Source organism: Monodelphis domestica, chromosome 1 (genome assembly GCF_027887165.1).
Source record: "Monodelphis domestica isolate mMonDom1 chromosome 1, mMonDom1.pri, whole genome shotgun sequence".
Classification (NCBI taxonomy): Eukaryota; Metazoa; Chordata; class Mammalia; order Didelphimorphia; family Didelphidae; genus Monodelphis; species Monodelphis domestica.
Window position 1 is genome coordinate 322,134,344 of NC_077227.1, and position 7,769 is coordinate 322,142,112.

Sequence of the window (7,769 nt, forward strand, 5' to 3'; positions counted from 1 at the left end):
CCAAGAAAATTCAAAATGGTTAAAGGATTTAAATATAAAGAGTGAAATCATAAATAAATTAGGTGAACATAGAATAGTATACCCATCAGATCTATGGGAAAGGAAACAATTTAAGACCAAGCAAGAGATAGAGAACATTATAAAAATGTAAAATGAATAATTTTAAATACATTAAATTAAAAAAAGTTTTTGTACAAATAAAACCAATGCAACCAAAATTAGAAGGGAAGTAACAAATTGGTAAAAAGAATTTTATAACAAAAACTTCTGACAAATATCTAATTTCTCAGATTTAAAAGGAGCTACGTCAATTGCACAAAAAATCAAGCCATTCCCCAATTGATAAATGGGCAAAGGGACATGAATAGGCAATTTTCAGGTAAAGAAATCAAAACCGTGTTCTAAATTTTTTCATAATTCAAGAAATGCAAATAAAAATAACATGAGGTACCACTTCACACCTAGCAGATTGGCTAATATAGTAAAGGAAAAGAATAAATGTGGCAAAATTGGAATACTAATGCATTGCTTATGGAGTTGTGAATTTAAACTATTCTGGAAGGCAATTTGGAACTATGCCCAAAGAGATTTAAAATACTGTATACACTTTGATCCAGCAACACCACTGCTGGTTTGTACCCCAAAGAGATAATAAGGAAAAAGACTTGTACGAACATATTTATAGCTGCACTTTTTATAGTGGCAAAAAATTGGAAAATGAGGGGGTGTCCCTCTATTAGGGAATGGCTGAACGAATTGTGGTATCTGATGGTGATGGAATATTACTGTGTTGTAAGGAATGATGAACTGAAGGATTTCCAAATGAATTGGAAAGACCTCTGGAACTGATGCAGAGTGAAATGATCAGAACTAGGAGAACATTATACAAAGAAACTGAAATATTATGGCATGATCAAATGTAATGGACTTCTTTACTCATAGCAATGAAATGACTCAGGACAATTCTAAGGAACTTATGAGAAAGAATGCTATCCGTAGCCAGAGAAAGAACTGTGGAAGTAGAAATGCAGAAGAAAAATATATGATCAATCACATGGTTCAATGGATCACTCTTTTGCAAATATTAAAATTATGGAAATAGGTTTTGAACAATGATACATGTATAACGCAGTGGAATTGCTCATCAGCTCTTGGAGGGGGGAGGGAAGAGAGGAATGAAAGAACATGAATCATGTAACCATGGAAAATATGCTAAATAAATAAATTTAAAAAACAACAAAGGAAAAAGAAAAACAAACTTCTTTTTGAAAAAAAAAACACACCCATATATAATTTGTGTCTTTTCTGTTTCTATTTTTCAGTTCATTCTCTTCACAAGTGTGAAGATAGGATCAACTATCCCCTTGCCTATTGTTGCAGTCCAGCCCATAGGTATTATAAAGAGACAAGGTTTGTGAATGGGCACATGGCCATTCTGCGCATGGCAATGAACTCTTTCCCAGCGTGGCTAAAGTTAGGGCGTGAAAACCCTGCTTCCTTTTGTCTCACTCACCTGAGGATAAAAACTCCACCCTTCACCTTGTCGCGATTTGCAATTATCCAATGGCAATACACTAGGTAACTCATCTATATGTATTGAGGCATTGTGTAACTTATCAATATGTATTGAGTTCATTTGCATAGACAATAAATTGGAAAGCCATGGACAGCTCCTCCTCTTCTCCTTCTTCTCCCTCTTCTTCTTCAGCTCCTCCTTCTTCTCTTTGGAGGAGCTACAGGTTTGCTACCACCACCTTTCTCTCTCCTCTCTATCTTTACCTGAGGCCTGGCCTTCGGCCGGGTGTGTCTCTCTCTTTCTTTTCCAATGCTAATGCCTAGCATTCTCTATTTCTATTAGCCTCTATTCATTCTCCCAGCTGAGCTATATCATCTTTGACCAGTGTAGTGTTAAAGGGGATCTCTGGGCGGAAAATAGCCTTTCAGTGACATCCATTGATCGGAGCATTGCTGCGGCTCCCAAATATTAATAATATTTGATTACTGACTCATTATTGACATCTCAAAAGCTTGGCTCCTTCATGCCCTTTGCGGGATCCAAAACTTCTATCCCTTTTTTATTTTCCTACCATAAAGCTTCTCGCTGCAGGGAGGCTTTACCTATTGTGAACCTTAAAAATTCTCAGACCCTACTTCATTAGATTTGGTTAAGACCATTCCCCATTTTAAACAATGAAGGAACTTAGATCAGGAATGTGAGACCTCTACTCCACCCCTACTTAAGCCTGCTTTAGGGGAAGAAACTCCTTGCTGAACAATGAAACATACTTAAACCCATACTTATAGTAAGGCAAAAGTTCTTAAGCTGTGCCTATTTTTAGATCTAATACAAAAGGGTGCTAAGTACCTATAAAGGTCAGGCAACTTGTGAATTTATAAGGAGCAAAGAGGTGAGAAACTTACTCAGAGTTTTTTCAGGTGTGAACTTAATCAAAAGTTCAAGCCTTCTTAGGTGTGAATTAAGAATGGTCTGTCCTTTGGAAAATGTCCACTGTAGATGTGAGAACTTAGGGGAGGTGACATAGGAGAAAATTCCCTTTAAAAGGAGATGAAAAGCTGACTCTCGGGACAGCCTCAGAAGACTCTGGCTGGAACTCCCTCTGAGGAGTCCCAAAAGGAGTCTCCGAGGAACTCTCTCGGGAGATGGCAGCTGGCCAAAGCTGAACTGGTATCTCTCTGAACACTAGAATCCTTGCTTGGACAAATCTTGTGGTGAGTGGATAAAAGACTGACTGATCTTTCTCTTAGGGCTTGGGCCTGGGTTGGCCAGGGCCGGCCTATCTTTTTCTCATTATTTCCTTTTTCTCTCTCTCTCCCTTTCTTTAATTCCTCATTTGTATTAATTAAAATCTCTATAAAACCCAGCTGACTTGGGTATATTGAATAATTGGGAATTTTGCCCTGGCGACCACCTTATATTTGATTTAAAACAAGACACTCTCTTGAAACCATATTTCCCACGGTCATAATTTAAGCCAAACACTCTTTTAACTGCTACAGTTTATGTCTCTTCCACTATTTTAATTATTACACTATTTTTAGCTAAGCAAATCAAGAACTCAAAGCACTCCTATTTAACACTAAGTAAGAGAATTCATGAGTCACTTACTAGAGTAAGCTCACACCTCAAAAGGCTACTGTCACTATAAAAAGTCCTGAACTTCCTATCAAAGAGGCTTCTCCTTTAAACTTTTCCTTTGGAGTTTGTCTTTGGGCACTCTGCTTTAGTGAGCTAAACTGAAGGAAGAGAATCTTTCCCTGGATCCTGCATTGGCTTGCTGGGTGAGTAGCTGTCCTTCCCTTCCTGGCTTCTGGAGAGATTGGTTCCAGAGAGGTCTTCCTTTCCTAGAGAAGACTGTGCTGGTGGAACCCTTGCTGAAGACACCACTGGGACTCCTGGCTTAAGAGACTACCACGACTCCACATGGAGATCGGGACTTGAAAGCCCATGTCAGATGGTGAGCTGGACTTCTCTGGAGAGAAATTATAGGGTATCTAGCTAGGCAACACTTTCTACTTCCTTCCTACATTTCTCTCTTTTACTATATCTCTATTAAACTAAATTAGAGATAATAGACTCTTGACTTAAGAGTTAATTTTTTAAATTGGTGACCATAATATTACTTTATTTTTTTATTATTTCATTTTATTTAATAGATTAATTTAGAGTATTTTTCCAGTATTACAAAAATCATGTTCTTCCCCCCCACCTCCAACTCCCTCCCATAGCCAATGCACAATTCTACCGGGTTTTACATGGGTCAAGACCTATTTCCATATTATCATATTTCTTTAGAACTTTCATATTAGCATAAAAACTTAAATATAAATTCTTACAAGTTATTCTTCAAATAATTCTATAGCTGTATATAATGTTCTCTTGATTCTATGTTTTACTCTTTATTATTTCATGTAAGTCTTTTCAAGTTTTTATAAAAAATTAACCTGCTTGTTTCTTACAGAACAGTAGTATTTCATCACAATCATATACGACAATTTGTCCTTCCATTCCCTGATGCACATTCCCTCAATTTCCAATTCTCTGCCACCAAAGGGGAGCCGCTATAAATACCTTGGAACATATAAGTTCTTATCCTTTTTCCCTAATCTTCTTGGGAAACAGACCCAGCAACCATTGCTGGGTCTAAAGTTATACACAGTTTTATAACTCTCTGGGCATAATTCAAAATTGTTATCCAAAATGGATGGCTCAGTTTCCAGTTCCACCAACAGTGTTAGTGTCTCCATTTTTCCATATCCCCTTCAACATGTCATTTTTCTCTTTGATCATTTTAGCCAATCTGATAAGTGTGAGATAGGGCAAAACTGTTTTGATTTGCATTTCTCTGATCAGTAGAAGTTTAGAACATTTCTTCAAAATTTGACAGTTTTATATATTTTAGATATGAGACTTCTATCCAAGAAACTATCTATAAAATTTGCTTCCTAGACTCTTGGCAATATTAGTTTTATTTGTATAGAAAATTTTAAATTTAATGTAATTAAAAAAATTTACATCTCATGTGCTTTCCATTTCTTGTAAATCAAATTCCTCTCATCCATAAATCTGATGGGAAATATGTTCCCTGTTCTTCTAATTTGCTTATGATATCTCCTTTTATATCTAAATCATGTATTCATTTTGAGCTTTATCTTAGTGAATGTTGTAAAATATTTAACATCTCTGCCAAATTGTTTTCCAATTATCTCAACATTTTTTATCAGATAGTTCTTATCCCCAAAACTTGGATCTATAATTTGATCAAATTCAAGGGTACTATATTCTTTAGTATTACAATTTGTTGAATGTCTTTTCTGTCCCAGTGATCTATCTTTCTACTTCTTATCCAGTACCACATAGTTTTGATAATTACTCCTTTATAATGTACTGATAATTTCAAATTACTTTAAAAAGTTGTTAGACAAAATGATAGCTCCAGTGAAGTTTTGATTGTCTTTATTCAACTCCTTGAACATTGCCTATTCCCATCTGGTCGTTACTTGCCAATTTGCTGGGTATGGGGTAAAATATCAGAGTTGTTTTAATTTGCTTTTATCTTAGTAATTTGGTAATTCTTCTAGGAACAATTTGTTCATATCCTTTAACCATTTATATATTAGAGAATAGTTCTTAGTCTTACCAATTTATGTTCATTTCCTGTGTACTTTGGCTAACAGATTGCTAAAGGAAATATGTGATAAAAAAATTCCTTCCTCTCCTTTCAATTACCAACTTCCTTCATCCTAGTTGCATTTATTTTGTCATGCAAAAGTATTTCAATTTCTTGTTAATTCATCCTGTAAAATGACCTGCTTTATCTTTTGTAATCAATCTACCCTTTGTTTAGTTAAGAAACTTTCTACCAGCTATGTTTGGAAAAGGTACTCCATCTTCTTGTCTTCTAATTATTTTGAATGTGATCTCAGAAACTAAAAGTCATGAATTTATTTTAAAGGTCTTATAGGTTACTGTGATATATGATATGAGATGATAGTCAAAATCTGAATTTCTTAACTTGGTGTCTGAATTTATTTTAAAAATTTGTTTTGATAACTATTTCAAGATAAACTGTTTTCCTCTTTTATCCTCTGAATTTTATCTTATGAATTTAAAAACATTATTCTTAGGGACAGCTAAGTGGCTCAGTAGATGAGAACCAGGCCTGGAGATGGGAGGTCCTGGGTTAAAATCTGGCCTCAGATACTTCCTAGCTATGTGACCTGGGCAAGTCACTTAACCCCAATTGCTTAGCCCTTACTGCTCTTTTGCCTTGGAACCAATACTTAGTATTCATTCTAAGACAGAAAGTAGGGGTTAAAAACAAATTCAAAAATATTCTCAGGAGGAGTCCCTAAACACTTAAAGGGGTACATAACAAAATGCTAACAACTCTAGTTTAATCTTACTTTCTGTTAAACTGCTTTCCAGTTTTCCCAGAAGTTTTTCCTCAGTATTTTTTGGTTTATTCAACTCAATAGGGTAATAAAGATGGATAGATTCTGATTCTTCTTTATCCAATCTGTTCCACTGATCTTCTACTTTTAACTAGTATTAAATAGTTTTGGTGATTATTGCTTTATAATAAATAATCTGGCACCCAAAATAGAAATTCTGAAAAAAAAAATCCAAGTTAAAAAAAAACAGATTAAAAACTAAAAGCTGTATTTTTTGGGGGGGGGGGGGGAAGAAAATGGATAAGCCATTAACTGATTTTATTTTAAAAAGAAATATACTAACATAAGAAAGTAAAAGGAAAATTCACAACAAACGCAGAAATAAAGGAAATTATTATTAACTATTCTGACAAAATATATGCCAAGAAAACCAATAAATTAAGTGAATAGATGAATATTTACAAAAATATAAAATATCCAGATTAAAAGAACAAGAAGCAGATAATTTAAATAACCTGATCTCAAAAAAGAAAAAATCATAAATGAATTTCCAAAGAAAAAACCTAGGCCCAGATATATTTACAGCTGAATTCAAATAAAGCATTTAAAGAACAATTCAAATATTAGATTAACTGCTTGCAAATAAAGAAAAGGAAGGAATGCTTCCAAATTCTATTTATAATACAAATATGATCTCAATTCCTAAACCAGGAAGATTCAAAATAAAGAAAATTATAAATCAACATCCTTAACAAACACTGACACAAAAATTTTTTAGAAAGCAACATATTAACAAAATTATATAATATGACTAGCCTCAATTTATACCAAGAACACACAATTGGTTGAATATAAAGGAAACTACCAATATATCAGATCATATTAATAGCAAAATCACATCACATCAATAGATTACAGAAAAGCTTTTGACAAGAGTCAATACGTATTACTGTTTACAAAAACAACTAGAAAATGAATGAATAACTGGCCTTCCTTAAATGGTAAAGAGTATCTATCTAAAATCAAGACAGAGGATAATGTGTAACAGGGATACAGTAGAAGCTGTTCCAATAAGACCTGGAGTCAAGCAAAGATTTTGTAAACTTACTATCAGCTAGGTAAAAATGCCAAATAGAGCAATAAGACAAGAAAAAGAAATTGAGAATAAGCAAGCATATGCAAAGATGAAACAAAATTATAATTTTATTTTACAAATGACAATGTTTTAAGAGCCTTAAGTCAACTAAAAAAATTAAGTGGAAATAAGTAAAAACATGTAAAATAAATAATAAATCCATATAAATCATCATGATTTGTCTATATTACCAACAAAACCTAGGAGGAAGAAAAAGAAGGTAAAATTCCATTTTAAATAACCACAGAGATAATACATATATAACCTAAATTGAATTGTTTGTCAACTCCAGGGAGTGGGAGGGTGGAGGGAGAAGAAGGGAGGGAGACAACTTGAATCATATAACTTTGGAAAACTTATGTGGAAATTTGTTATTAAAATAAAATAAAGATTATATTGTTACAAAAAACCCCAGAGAATGTATAAAATATTTAGAAGTCTACTTACTAAGGCATACTTATGCCATTTACCAAGATGTTCCTATATTGTATTCAAATATAGCCCCTATCATATTAACTATAAAACTCTTTATAAAAAAGACAGACCTAAATAATTAAATATTTGTTACTAGAAAGACTGAGCTAATATAATGAAAATTAAAAAGCAACTCTGAGTTTTTACTTCATATACATCAGATTGGCAAAGTTGGCATAATGTGAATTTTAGATTTTCTACACCCTGATTAATTTTAAAAATCCCAACAAAAAGGAATGTAAACACC

The 7,769-nt window shown here is 33.5% G+C and overlaps 1 protein-coding gene and 1 long non-coding RNA gene across 6 annotated transcripts in view; one reads left to right on the plus strand and one right to left on the minus strand.

The window, feature by feature from the left end:
- LOC103101044 (uncharacterized) overlaps positions 1-1,667 on the plus strand; it is a 64,383-nt gene extending 62,716 nt beyond the window's left edge. The window contains exon 3 of the long non-coding RNA XR_008915086.1: positions 1,323-1,667. This is a non-coding gene — a long non-coding RNA (uncharacterized LOC103101044). The remainder of the gene's footprint in view (positions 1-1,322) is intronic.
- PPP2R5C (protein phosphatase 2 regulatory subunit B'gamma) overlaps positions 1-7,769 on the minus strand; it is a 219,947-nt gene that overhangs the window by 149,859 nt on the left and 62,319 nt on the right. The window lies entirely within an intron of this gene.